Raw genomic sequence first — 15675 nt, forward strand, 5'->3', positions numbered from 1 at the left:
CGCTAACACTGGAGAGACGTGGTCTCTCCTGCTGATTCCTGTCAGCACTCGTGCTGCTGCATTCTGGATCAGCTGGAGCCTATTCAGCAAATTACTTGGACATCCTGCTAACAACACATTACAGTAATCCAGTCTAGAAGATACAAACGCATGAACTAGTTTTTCTGCATCCATCTGCGAGAGGATTTTCCTAATTTTTGCAATATTACGGAGATGGAAAAACGCTATTTTACAAACCTGATTAACATATGGTTTAAACGACAAATCCTGATCGAAAACAACACCAAGGTTTCTCACAGTTGCACTGGAAGCCATCGCAACACCATCTAGTCCCTTCCTAAGATGCTCTGGACCAAGAATGATAACCTCTGTTTTATCTGAATTTAGAAGCAAGAAATTTCTGGACATCCAGTCCTTGATGTCCCTAAGACATGCCTGAAGTTTAACCAACGGTTCTGTCTCATCCGGTTTCATAGACAAGTAGAGCTGCGTATCATCAGCATAACAATGAAAGTGTATGCCGTGATTCTGGATTATACTTCCCAACGGCTGCATGTATAAACTAAACAAGATTGGCCCTAGCACTGAACCCTGCGGAACACCATAACAGACCCTTGACTGTTCTGAAGAAACCTCATGTACATGAACAAACTGGAACCTGTCAGATAGATATGATTTAAACCAACATAGAGCTGTCCCTTTAATCCCAACTACAGTCATGCATACAGTACATGCTCTAACCTGTGCAGTAAAATGCCATGATCAACAGTGTCAAAAGCAGCACTGAGGTCCAGTAAAACCAATATGGACACTAATCCCTTATCTGAGGCCATAAGAAGGTCATTCGTAACTCGAACCAGTGCTGTCTCTGTGCTATGATGCATTCTGAACCCTGACTGAAAGACTTCAAACAGATCATTTCTATACAAATAGTCACATAACTGGCTTGAAACTGCCTTTTCCAGAATTTTAGATACAAATGGAAGGTTAGAAATTGGCCTATAATTAGCTAAGGTGTCTGGGTCAAGGGAAGGTTTTTTAAGTAAAGGTTTAAAGGTGGATGCTTATCATCCTGTCTCTGAAGGTGTCCCAGATGCTCCTCATCCCGTCTCTGGAGTGGTCCTGGATGCTTATCACCTGGTCTCTGAAGGTGTCCCAGATGCTCCTCATCCCGTCTCTGGAGTGGTCCTGGATGCTTATCATCCCATCCGTGGGGTGGATCCTTTCAAATCCGTGAATTATATTTGCGGAGAGAAATAACTTTTATTAGCATCTACTTCCCTCACTGAAAGGGGTCATATCTTCATTAAGTTCTTTTGAAATAATTATTTAGTTATTCTTTAATGAGGACATATCAGGGTGTCTAAATTATGCAGGATATTCATTTCTATCCAATTCTTTGGCAGTGAGTGACAGCAGTAAATATACCCATCTAAAGACAATTTTAAATTGAAGGAGAATTTTAAAATGTTATCAAGTCAACATTATTACTTTTAATAAACTGTGCAGCTTCATAAAGTTTCTAATAACGAGAACAACCTCTGCCCTGTTGCAACGGCACACATCCTACGGGTTTCCACACCAAATCAAGCTCTGTTGACATTCCAGACATTGACCACAGCTGATAACGGATCCAGCTCACTTTGAAACTCCCTCAGCCCAGATTTCCTGGAAGATAAGTTCTGGTGTTCATGCTCGGCTGTGTTTACCGAGGCAGCGAGCCTTCAGACGGTAAACAACACCTGGTTGCGTTTCTCCAACAGCCTGCAAAGAATTCAGTACATATAGGACCTCAGGGACAGAAAAAAAATGACTTTGATTGCTTTTTCAAATGTTTGAAGGGTTGGAATGAGTATATCTCTGTTATTACTGCTGCAGTTACAGTGAGTGGAACAAAAGTAGTGCAGCCTTTTTTTAGGGAATATGTTCCATTTTTCTGTCATATTTTTTGCCATGGTCTATTAAGACTGTTTAAAGGGAAATGTTCCTGCACTGTTGAGTTGGTCAGGGACACATCTCCCAATAAAATGGGCTTTCAGGGATAATAATTCAAGAAATACAGAAAAAGAGGAAAGAAACTGGCAATGGTGGGGCTGCTATTTGAGTGAAAAGCTTTCATTTTCAGCACCAATGGTGCAAAGTAGAAGATAAAAAGGCAGGTGGGAGTTGAACCTGCAGCACGGCATGACATTGTAGTTATCTTTGCTGAGGATACCACACAGAGCCTGGAGAAACTAACAACATAATCACTCCTCTCAAATTAAACCATTTACCATCTCTAAAGAAGACATCCTGCCAGGATGGAGAGCCACAGAAGACGAGAAAAACCACATCTGATATTATTGCACTTATGTTTATAAGGATCCACTTGGTAGAGCACACAAGTATAATTAAAGCTGCAAGCAGCGATGAACGGGCCCTCGCACCCTTGTGCTCGTTCAGGCTGCAGTGGAAGCTTGTATGACTTGCATGTAGATTCTTCAGGCCTGGACATTTAGGGGATGACACCACCCACGACTCTCTATATCAAACCATCCAAAAGTTATGGGAGAAGGTAGGAACTATCAGATATCGACCGATCAGATGAAGCGGTGGGGCTAATTTGCTCCAATTCTGTTCAAGAACTCAAAACCACATCCGATGACACCGCCCACGACTCTTTATGTCTAACCATTCAAAAGTTATTGCAGAAAATAGGATCTATCACATATCGACCAATCAGAAGAAGGGTCGGGGCTAATTCATGCCAATGAAGGTCAAGTACTCAAAACTGAGTCCGATGACACCACCCACAACTCTCTATATCAAAGCAATCAAAAGTTTTGGCAGAAAGTAGGAACTATCAAACATGGACCAATCAGATGAAGGGGGGGCGCAATTTTTGGCGTCTATCGTCGCCAAGGTAATGCTTTTGACTAAGAAAAGTAATGCCCATCGTCGCAGGATCCAGACGTACATATTGATGTATAACACACCTGTGTGCACGTTACGATTCGGGCGAAGAAACGGCCGAAGAAATGGCATAAATTGCGGCGGAATTACACAATTAATTCAAAATGGCCGACTTCCTGTTTGGTTTCGGCCATGGCGCCAAGAGACTTTTCTTTAAGTTGTGTCATGATACAGGTGTTTACCGATTTTCGTGCATGTACGTCAAACCGTATTGTGGGGCTTGAGGCACAAAGTTTTCTAGGGGGCGCTGTTGAGCCATTAGGCCACGCCCATTAATGCAAACCATTAAATATCACATTTTTAGCCAGGCCTGGCTTGCATGCAACATTTGGTGACTTTTGGGGCACGTTTCGGGGGAAAAAAAGGCCCTAATTTCGTCTGAAAAATAAAAACGAGGATAAAAATAAAAACGACATCTCCTACAGATACAATAGGGCCTTCGCATTGTAAGTGCTCGGGCCCTTATTAAAGCTGCAAGCAGCGATGAACGGGCCCTCGTGCGTGCAATTTTCACCAATAAACTAAGTCCGATGACACCACCCACGACTCTCTATGTCAAACCATTCAAAAGTTATGCCAGAAAGTAGGAACTATCAAATATTTATATCAGATAAAGGGGAGGCGCACTTTTTGGCGTCTATCGTCGCCGTATTGTGGGACTTGAGGCACAAAGTTTTCTAGGGGGCACTGTTGAGCCATTAGGCCACGCCCATTAATGCAAACCATTAAATATCACATTTTTCGCCAGGCCTGGCTTGCGTGCAAAATGTGGTGACTTTTGGGACACGTTTAGGGGGGAAAAAAGGCACTCATTTCGTCGGAAGAAAAACGAGAACAAGGATAAAAACAAAAAAAAAACAATTCCTACAGATACAATAGGGCAGTGCTCGGGCCCTAATTACCAAGCGTTTAAGGAAATTGTCAAAGAGGAGTAGATGAAATGAAGATAACTGAATTTTAAGTTTCACTTCAAAACAGCCAGCTTTCTTTAATATCACATTAAATACAATGTAAAACACCTCCATGGTTGTTTGTAATGTTGTTTACAAAGACAGTGTTTTCAAGAAAAACATCAATAAAAAGCACCTCAGAGCTTTTACGAAAAACATTGTTCATCTTCCATATAATGGTTTTGTTTCTTTTCTTTTTTTCAATCATTTTATAGTGTGACAGGATCTCAGCTTATCTGTAGCTTGAAACGGGATAGTTTACGTTGCTGACAAGATGCTCCTCCTCAGCTCGCTCTACCACTGTCGCCACCCTGCACATTATCCAATAGCGCGTTTCAAATCAAGAGCATACAAAAAGAACACAACTGGAGAAATAGAAACATTTTTGTCATATCCTGGTCTGGATTCCCTGTCGGTGGGTAGGGGGCCTTGTTCAAGGGCCCATACTGGTAACTCAGTTACCAACCTGGGGACTTGAGCCTGGGTCCACCACAACCAAGCCCACCTCTTTAACCAGTAGGCTACAACTACCCCGTTAGTGCTAGCTCAGAATAAGAGTGGGTATAGAAAAGCCTTTTAGCTCGCTCTTAATCTCCAGTCTTTAATGTTTTATCTTTGTGAGTGGCCTGTGGTTTTGTCTAGCCCACTAACGTTCAGTTTCCAATTCTTTTCTCCTCTCACAAGTAAACACATCAGTAATTTCCCTTCTCCGCAGTATCTGAATTACAGGAAAAAAAGTCCTCAACAAAAATCCACAATTGTAATCAAAGACTTCCAGAAAAACCACGACCAAGCACACGAGTGATAACAACGAACTCACAAGGGTTCACCGGCAGTTCTGACCTTTATATCCTTCCTGGAAATGATCTGGTGCGCTGCAGCTGCGTCAAGGCGCCCTCCTGTGTCGGCTCAGCCACACCGCCGGGCGCATCACCGGGCACGCAGATCTCTGGCTGCGCGCTGCGCTGACTCCTCTTCTGCAGCGCGATCGGGCCGAGGGGAAACCCCAGCTGGCCGAGACCTAACAGTATCATCATTGCCACCTACTGACCAAAAATAATATGTAGATGAAAATATACAAAAAGGTAACCAACAAATTAGCTGTGAGACCAGAAGCAACCTACCCCCGCTTACAGGCTAAACTTGAGTGGGATACATCCTCCCCCCATGTTGCACACAATACTGCTTCCGATGCTGGAGGTCCCAACTGTCCTACGCAGTATCACTGATCTGAGAGAACTTTTGGTCTCAGACAAGATGGAATGCATAACAGTGACAAAGGGGTTCCCTAAAGTCTCTTGGGGACTGTTTTATCCCGTGAAGATCTTCTCAGGGGCACCCCACTTTCAGGGGCAACCTCAGTGTTTTCTAACGACATTTGTTCCCATACATTTCCACGTTGCTCCAGATTCTAAGATACATTTCCCCTTCCATTCATGTGGAAGATTCTTCAGCTCTAACAAACTCAGGTGCAGGTGAAAGTGACTATCGCTAATGTGGATGCGCTATCCCCATAACCTCCAGCATCTACAGGCTCAAGTCCTGGAGCTTCAGGCTTTATCATCAACCCATCATGACTCATGCTAGGCTTCAGACTTTCAGGAGTACATCCGCTCTTCTTCTGAACATCATTTTCAGTTGACCTTTCAGTTGGACCTTTCAGCCTTGTTCAGCATCGGCTTGAGGAGTTTCTGTCTCAGTCAAGGGCCCTATTACTCATAAAGTGAGTAATACTCCACTTCGTCTTTTCTTCGCCATTTCAGACAGCTCTCGAACATCCTCAGTTCCACCAGGATCTGAGTGAGGTGAGTCATCTGCACCTTGCCTCAAATTTGACTTTTGGGGGTGTATATCTTTGACAGTGGATAGAAGGAACCCACACGGCAGAAGCAGGTCTCTGTGTAACACTTATTCAGGTCCATCAGTGTGCTTAGGGATGATAAGATAGACAGGGGAGTTGTGAATCTGTTTGACAACTACTATATACATATACATATATATACATATATACATATACTACATATATCCGGTAGGCAGTTTTGTGCTTCCCTCTGAGGCTCTGTCTCCTGCTGCTAGGGTACACTCTTTGACTTTGCTGTCAAATCTCCGTTTTGTTCTGGAAAGAACTCTTAAAGCTGTGTTCACAAGCTAAACGGTATCTCTTTTTTAGACTCTGTCAATTTCTTGACATATTCTGATTATTCAGGAGCATTAGCTTATTGCTCCCTTCAGGGCTCAGCCAAAAGGCTATGTCAAGGGGGAAGTCTCAGTTGGTGGCCAAACTTCAGCTGATATTAGATTAGATTAGATTCAACTTTATTATCATTGCACATGTTAAGGTACAGGGCAACGGAATGCAGTTAGCATCTAACCGGAAGTGCTTGTGCAGTGAAATAAACACAATGTACAGTAAATACGTAAGTATAAGTATGTATGTACACAGTGCAGATTAATAAATACTGTTGTTATGAGGTGCAGGTCCGACATGAATGAGTGATAATATATATTATAAACAGCTGTGATTATATGATTTACAACAGATTTGAGTTACAGTATGTACATGGGTGATTAGAGCATTCCCAGTATTGAAGTATTTACAGCAGTGCGAGGAGGTAGTTGGTAAAAAAGTCCAGTGCAATTATATTATGTACAGATGTGCAGAATAGTGCAAAGAGTTAGTGGGTACTAGCCCCGTTCACTTCTAGGGGGGTGGAGGCCTGGGGGGTTGGTGTGTGTGAGTGAAAGGGGGTGGGCGCCTGGGGGGGCAGAGTTCAGCAGGGAGACAGCTGTGGGGAAGAAGCTGTTCCTGAACCTGGTGGTTTGTGTGTGGAGACTCCTGTAGCGCCTCCCAGAGGGAAGGAGGGCAAACAGTCTGTGTGCTGGTGGTAGGAGTCCTTGATGGTGTTTATTGCTCTCCTGAGACAGCGCTTTCTGTGGATAGTGTTCATGGCAGGAAGTGAAGCTCCGGCGATGCGCTGTGCGGTTTTCACCACCCTCTGCAGTACCTTCCGGTCAGCGCTACAGCAGTTCCCGTACCAGACTGTGATACAGCTGGTAAGGATGCTCTTGATGGTGCAACGGTAGAAAAATTCACCAGCACGTCTTAAGAGAGGTGGTGTTTCCTCAAGAAGAAAAGCCGCTGGTGAGCCTTCTTGACCAGGTTGGAGCAGTTTGTTGTCCAGGAGAGGTCCTGTGAAATGTGGATCCCCAGGAATTTGAAGTTGGTCACACGTTCCACTGCCACACCGTTGATGTGGATGGGTGGATGAGTGACAGCATTCTTCCTGTGTTCTTCCGGTGTTGCAGGCTTTCAGCAGTAGACGAACATCCTTGTTCATCCAGGGCTTCTGGTTGGGGTACATGGCAATCCGTTTCTGGGTAGTGACACTGTCTATGGTGGTGGAGATCCATCCATCCATCCATCCATCGTCCGCCGCTTTATCCGTTCCCAGGTCGCGGGGCAGCAGCCTCAGCAGAGATGCCCAGACTTCCTTCACCCCAGACACTTCCTCCAGCTCCTCCGGGGGGAGTCCGAGGCGTTCCCAGGCCAGTCGAGAGACATAGTCTCTCCAGCGTGTCCTGGGTCTGCCCCGGGGTCTCCTCCCGGTGGGACATGTCTGGAACACCTCCCTAGGGAGGCGTTCAGGAGGCATCCGGTACAGATGCCCAAGCCACCTCAGCTGACTCCTCTCAATGTGAAGGAGCAGCGGCTCGACTCCGAGCTCCTCCCGGGTGACCGAACTCCTCACCCTATCTCTAAGGGAGCGTCCAGCCACCCTGCGGAGGAAACTCATCTCTAAGGGAGCGTCCAGCCACCCTGCGGAGGAAACTCATCTCGGCCGCTTGTATCCGCGATCTTGTCCTTTCGGTCACTACCCAAAGTTCATGACCATAGGTGAGGGTAGGTGCGTAGATTGACCGGTAAATCGAGAGCTTCGCCTTTCGACTCAGCTCCCTCTTCACCACGACGGTCCGGTACATCAACCGCATAACTGCGGACGCTGCACCGATCCGTCTGTCAATCTCCCGCTCCATCGTTCCCTCACTCGTGAACAAGATCCCGAGATACTTGAACTCCTCCACCTGGGGCAGGACTTCCCCATTCACCCGGAGAAGGCACGCCACCCTTTCCCGGTGGAGAACCATGGCCACGGTCTTGGAGGTGCTGATTCTCATCCCTGCCGCGTCGCACTCGGCCGCAAACCGCCCCAGTGCATGCTGAAGGTCCCGGTCCGATGAAGCCAACAGGACAACATCATCTGCAAAAAGCAGAGATGAAATCCTGAGTTTCCCAAACCGGAACCCCTCCGGCCCCTGGCTGCGCCTAGAAATCCTGTCCATAAAAATTATGAACAGGACCGGTGACAAAGGGCAGCCCTGCCGGAGTCCAACATGCACCGGGAACAAGTCTGACTTACTGCCGGCAATGCGAACCAGACTCCTACTCCGATCATACAGAGACCGGACAGTCCCTGGACTCCATACTCACTGAGCACCCCCCACAGAATGGCACGGGGGACACGGTCAAATGCCTTCTCCAGATCCACAAAGCACATGTAGACTGGTTGGGCAAATTCCCATGAACCCTCGAGCACCCTGCGGAGGGTATAGAGCTGGTCCAGTCTTCCGCGACCGGGACGAAAACTGCATTGTTCCTCCTGAATCCAAGGTTCAACTATCGGCCGTAATCTCCTCTCCAGTACCCTGGAGTAGACTTTCCCCGGGAGGCTGAGAAGTGTGATCCCCCTGTAGTTGGAACACACTCTCCGGTCCCCCTTTGTAAACAGAGGGACCACCACCCCGGTTTGCCACTCCAGCGGTACTGTCCCCTTCCTCCATGCGATGTCGCAGAGGCGTGTCAGCCAAGACAGCCCTACGACATCCAGAGACTTGAGGTACTCAGGGCGAATCTCATCCACCCCCGGTGCCCTGCCACTGAGGAGCTTACGAACTACCTCAGTGACCTCGGCTTGGGTGATGGATAAGGCACGCCCCAGAGTCCACACTCTCTGCTTCCTCAGTGGAAGGCATGTCAGTCGGGTTGAGGAGATCCTCGAAGTATTCCTTCCACCGTCCGACGATGTCCCCAGTCGAAGTCAACAGCTCCCGACCCGCACCATAAACGGTGCCGGCAGAGTACTGCTTCCCCCTTCTGAGGCGCCGAACGGTCCTCCAGAATTTCCTCGAGGCCGACTAAAAGTCTTCCTCCATGGCCTCCCCGAACTCCTCCCAGACCCGGGTTTTTGCCTCCAGGACCGCCCGAGCCGCGGCTCGCTTGGCCTGCCGGTACTGCATCAGGAGTCCCACCGGCCAACATAGCCCGGTAAGACTCCTTCTTCAGTCTGACGGCATCCTGTACTTCCGGTGTCCACCACCGGGTTCTAGGATTGCCGCCACGACAGGTCCCCCGCAGGTCCCCCTTCTGAGAGAAGCTCTCCCGGAGGTGGGAGTTGAAGATGTCCCTGACAGAGGGCTCGGCCAGACGTTCCCAACAGACCCTCACAATCCGTTTGGGTCTGCCCGATCTGTCCAACCTCCTCCTCCGCCAGCGCATCCAACTCACCACCAGGTGGTGATCAGTTGACAGCTCAGCCCCTCTCTTCACCCGAGTGTCCAAGACATGCAGCCGAAGGTCAGATGAAACGACAACAAAGTCGATCATTGACCTCCGGCCTAGGGTGTCCTGGTGCCACGTGCACTGATGGACACCCTTATGCTTGAACATGGTGTTCGTTATGGACAAACTGTGACTAGCACAGAAGTCCAACAACAAAACACTGCTCGGGTTCAGATCGGGGAGGCCGTTCCTCCCAATCACGCCTCTCCAGGTATCACTGTCATTGCCCACGTGAGCGTTGAAGTCCCCCAGTAGAACAATGGAGTCCCCAGTTGGAGCACTATCAAGTACCCCTCCCAGGGACTCCAAGAAGGCCGGGTACTCTGCACTGCTGTTCGGCCTGTAGGCACAAACAACAGTGAGGGACCTTTTCCCGACCCGAAGGCGCAGGGAAGCGACCCTCTCGTTCACCGGGGTGAACTCCAACACATGGCGGCTGAGCTGGGGCGCTATAACCAAGCCCACCCCAGCCCGCCGCCTCTCACCCTGGGCAACTCCAGAGTAGTGGAGGGTCCAGCCCCTTTCAAGGAGCTGGGTTCCAGAGCCCAAGCTATGTGTGGAGGTGAGCCCGACTATCTCTAGCCGGTATCTCTCAACCTCACGCACAAGCTCCGGCTCCTTCCCCCCCAGCGAGGTGACATTCCATGTCCCCACTGTGAGGGTTTTAGTCCAGGGATTGGGTCGTCGAGGCACCCCGCCTCGACTGCTACCCAGATCCCATGGCACCGGCCTGCCATGATCCTTCCTGCGGGTGGTGGGCCTACGGGACGGTGGACCCGCGTCGCCGTTTCGGGCTGAGCCCGGCCGGGTCCCACGGGCAAAGACCCGGCCACCAGGCGCTCGCCTACGAGCCCCAACCCCAGGCCTGGCTCCAGGGCGGGGCCCCCGTAACGCCGATCCGGGCGACGTAGCGGTCCTCCGATGTCTCCTCTTCATGATAGGCTTTGTGAACCGCTCTTAGTCTGGCCCGTCACCCAGGACCTGTTTGCCATGGGAGACCCTACCAGGGGCATAAGTGCCCCCGACAACATAGCTCCTAGGATCACTCGGGCACACAAACCCCTCCACCACAGTAACGTGGCGGTTCAAGGAGGGGTGGAGATGTAATCTATTACTGAGGAAGCGTAGCTCTCGATGTCAGTGCGGAGGTGAGTGGTTGCCTGGGCAGCAAACATACTCCAGTCTGTGTGTCTGAAGCGGTCATGCAGCTCAGACTCTGCCCCCACAGGCCACAACCTTTTATTGTCCTCACTGTGGGTTTCACAAGTTGGATGAGTGGAGACTGTGTAGGTGATAAAAACAGGGACAGGTGGTCAGACTGTCCTCTGTGGGGGAGGGGTGTCGCTCTGTATGCTCCTGAGATGTTGGAATAAACATGATCCACAGTCTTGTCTCTTCTAGTGTGGCAGGAAACATGTTGATGAAATCTGGGGAGGACTGTCTTCATATTGGAGTGATTGAAGTCACCCACAACAATAAAAACAGTCTCCGGGTGTGTTGTCTGCTGTTTGCTATTGGCTGCATGCAGTTCTTTCATTGCGAGTTTAGCATTAGCATCTGGTGGCACATAAACAGCAGTGATGATAACTGATGTGAGTTCTCTTGGGAGGTAAAAAGGTCGTCATTTTACCATGAGAAACTCCACATCAGCTGAGCAGTGGCTCTCGGTGATAACAGAGTTAGTGCACCAAGTATTGTTTATATAAATGCCCAAACCTTCGTCTCTGGTTTTACCGGAGCCGACTTGCAGTCCTGTCTGCCCAGTGAGCGTAGCGGCCCGCTAGATTCGATAGCACTGTCTGGGCAAGTGCTGTTTAGCCAGGTCCCTGAGAAGATCATGACGTTTGAGTCCATAATCCGCTTGTTGCTGGTGATGCAGAGACGTAATTCGTCCATTTTGTTGACCAGAGATCGGACATCGGCGAGGAAAAGGCCGGGTAAAGTGAGCCGGTGCGGTGTTAGCTTTAGCCTAGCTCGTAGCCCTCCGCGCATACCCCGCCTTTGTTTACGATCTCGACGCCGTCTGCGAGCACTGCCGCCCGGCCGGGAAGAGTGAGCAGCCTCCGGTGTTCTGGAGATCTCCGGGATGAGTCGGAGATCGGCGATTAAACTGTCTGAGTTTTGTTATCCTATTTCCAAAAGCTCCTGTCTGCTGTATGATGTTAAAGCAGTGCTGCTATGGAAGAACAGGCCAGCTAGGAGCAGGTAAAACACTGCATATGAGCAAAATCCGGAGAGACGCTGAACCGCGTGTTGTTCTCGCGCCGTCATCTTGGTCTTGTATGATATGGTGAAAAGCCGGTCGTCATTTTTTAGTGCTGTCATCCATCCCTCTGTCTAACTTTGTCTTCCTCTTCCAGTGTTCCAGGCATCTCGAACAGCGTTGTGTCGAACCGCTCCGTGGGATTCCCGCGTGGGTGTTAACGTGTTCTCCTTGTCTTTGTGCCAAGTATAACACAAGAGTCTTTGATCAGCGCCGACCCAAAGTCCCTGGTCCCTGTGCAACCTCTCAGGAAATCCATATTGAACACAAACATTATCTCACAGGGCCTCCGCCACAGTTTTGGCCCTTTTGATTTGCTGTCAGAAGAGCCACTGCATATTTGGTAAAATGATCTGTTACCAGTAAAATATTCTTGGTTCCTTTCCCATCTGACTCTGATGAAAGCGTCCATACAGAGCAGCTCCAGAGGACGGCTGGTTATAATATTCACCAGGGGATTGCCCTGCTCAGCTTACCTTTCTCCATCTACGGTATATCTCTCACTGGTTCTGGTTTTCACTTAGTTTTTCTTATTTATACCTACATTTCTTGTAGGTTGCCATAATCACACAGCTGCTGTTTTTTTTAAATGTTTTCTCTTCATTCTTGTTAGATGAACAATGACACATTACCGAAATGGTATATGCCATTTGTCTGAAGTTGTATTTGTCTAATATAAAGGTCCACTATGGTCACATGACTTATGTTTTTACACACATACAGAGAGAGAGAGAGAAAGAGAGAGAGAAAGAGAGAGAGGGAGAGGGAGAGAGAGAGAGAGGAGTGAAGGTGAGCAGTAACTTTTGCAGGACTAAAACTTCTAGTAGATTTGTGTCTTCAATGAAAATGAAAATGCTGAAATTTAGAAAAATCATTAAAACTCATCTTGAAATCATAATGATTGATCTTTAATGAGAACAATTCATTCCAAGCGTATTTTCGTTTGAAACTGAAACCCAGTTTCTCTGGTTAAGCTGAAAAACATTAAATAGTGCTTGAAAATCTCATTTGCATTTGTTCTGCAGATGAAGTCATTATTCTTAATTGGTTAAATGTTCCCTGGAAGTTAGACTTCCAGTTCTCTGTGTTTGAAGGTAAAGAGCACATCAGGGAGTCTGGGGCGAGGACGGCAGCCTGGAATCACAGCACACAATTTCTTCCTTCTCGTCCCATATTTAAAGCAGCGCTCTAGCGGCAGTTTAAATAGCTGCTGTGGTAGATCATTAGCTCCTCTCCGGGCTCGGTGTGCAGAGCTGCAGGGAACAAAGATAAATCAACTTGGAGCTACTATAGGCCGTGGGGTTCAGACTGATCTCTGCAGCTTCTTAAAAAGGCTGCAAAGCTGAAACTTTTCTGACAATTTGATGATTTCTTTGTATATTGTTATCTGGACAAAAAAGAAAGCGAAGCTCCAGGTATGTCATCAAGACACCAACCAATACTGCACTGCACAAAGCTGCAGGACAGATCACACAGCAGTCCAAGTTCAATCAAAGCAGTCTTTAATGGCGCTTTTCTGAGTCGGGCTGAGTGTACCGCCTCGCCTCGGTTTGGTTCTTTCCCACTAGGGGTCTAACGTGCCGAGTAGATACTTTTTCTGTGATTACATTTACATGCAGTCAAAATTTGGGTTATTGCTAATATTCCAGTTACTGAAACATTCAGAATATTCCGTTTACATGGTAATTAATCATTCAGGATATCAAACCAGCGACGCGCGGAGAACATCATGACACAATTCCCGTCATTTCTGCTTCTTCTTCCTGTATCCAAATTCAAAACAAATGCTGCTTCGTGCAACATTTCTCTCTCCTTCTTGTAAATCTTCTATCCCGGTACTTTCTTTTTTTTTTTTTTTTTTTTTTTTTACCTTGTCTGCACAAGTATCCCGGTACTTTCTACCGTCTACAAATGCAGAAATGTTCATATCCTTCATTACATTTATGAAGTGATTAGTCTCCTCCTGGTCTTGGTTTCTCCGTGTTTATAAGAACTTCTTGGACTCAAAAGACCAGGATTCCTTGTGAACAGAACATGTGCAGAAAACAAATTCCTGTTCCGTTTGATGGGGATATTCCGTTTGGTGTTTACATGACCCAATATTCAGGTTTTAAAAGGAGTAACCCAGGGCTCATATTTGGGTTTTTAAAAACCCGAATATGAGCAAATTCTGGTTATTCAAAGGGGTTATTGGTGTTTACATGGCCGTGCAAATTCGGGTTATTGCCAATATTCGGGTTTTAACCTTTGTCTGGTGTTAGCTTTCTGTTACCATCTCCGATGTTAACGGGTCGGTTTTGACCCGTGTTTTAAATCATCTCAAAAATACACTAAAAGCAATTATCCATCATCCAATTTGTTTCTCATCTCTTGGTTACATTGTTAGGCTTCCTTATCCATGAAAATATTGGTTTTAATATTTTTGGTGTGGGAACTCTGGGCCTTTTTTTGTCAGTATAGCCCTTGATTTCAATTTAAAAAACTGGTCAAATGAGCCTCAAGAGAATCATATGAATAAATAAATGGTTGTTGTGTTACCTGGCTATTACTGAGGGGTATTAGAACACATCTCTTAAATAGATTTGTTTCATTTATTTTTTCATTTTAATATTATTAACTATAATAACATCTATGGTGTTATGGGTCAATTTCGACCCATATACATTTACCTCAAGGAAATGGAACAAAAGTATTTTTTTCAGCAATAGAACTTTAAAAAATTGTCACAAGTGAGATTGTGACCCTGCAGGTCAGTAGTCAAATCAAGGACGATACGTTTTCCTTGGTTCTTCTCAGGGATGCCACTCGCAGCGTTGCCTGTGTAAATCTGTAGCTGTTTTTGGCATCGCAGGCTGCCCAGATTTTTATGCCGTACTTCCCTGGCTTACTGGGTATGTATTGCCGGAAGGGGCATTTTCCTCGGAAAGGGAGAAGACGTTCATCCACTGTCACCTCTGGCCCTGGGCTGAACATCAGTGGAAGGAGCTGAACCCATTTCTCCCAGACACCCCTGATGGGGCAAGCTCGTCAGATCTTGTTCTGGTATCCCTGTTGTCAAATCTGAGGACTCGTGATATCATTCAAAATGTCGGAAGTGACATTGTTGCCCAGAAAATATTTCTGCCTGTCGATGCATCCCAGAGACTGTCAGTGGATTCATTGCAGGATCTGTACACTCCAGCAAGAAGAAGGACATCAATATAAGCATCCAGGCATTCCTCATCCATGTCTTTCCACATGTCGCCATGGACTTTTTTCCCCTTCAAGGTTTGTCATAGCAATTATGACTCTTTTTATTGACAATGGCATAAATAAAACACGTTTTGATATCACTGACTCTTGTCACATCAAACCTTGTGATTCCAGGGGTCTTTTTGATGACATTTTCAGCAGCTACCCTGCCATGTACATCATAAGGTACTGAGCTCCAAAGTATCTTTCCATTTTTGGACTTGAATTTTTCAGCAGGAGAAGCTTCAGCACCAGTGACCTCCTCGTCAGACTCACCAGATGTGTCAGTATCTTCTGGATGATACTCCACATCGTCTTCCTCCTCAGAATCCTGCTCCTCTGCATCACTATGCTGCTCATTGTTGTCTCTATCATTTTCACCAAAAATATAGTCCAGAACTTGGCTTACTGTAAATCTTCTTCTCATCTTTGCATGCTGCAAACTGGAGATGTGCACTCTGCAAGTGAAATGAGTGAATTGACCTACATGGCTGGACATGCCTGACTTTATTTGCTTTTGTTTATGTGCAGGTAAACTGGAAAACAAAAATCTAAAATGAGAATCCACTGAAGCTCACATGACTGGGAGAGGAGCTGGCTGTCTGACAGTGCAGTTATGATTTCAGTTTTGGCTCTAATTATTGCTTTATAAGCATCATTTT

This window comes from Cololabis saira, chromosome 3 (genome assembly GCF_033807715.1).
Source record: "Cololabis saira isolate AMF1-May2022 chromosome 3, fColSai1.1, whole genome shotgun sequence".
NCBI lineage: Eukaryota > Metazoa > Chordata > Actinopteri > Beloniformes > Belonidae > Cololabis > Cololabis saira.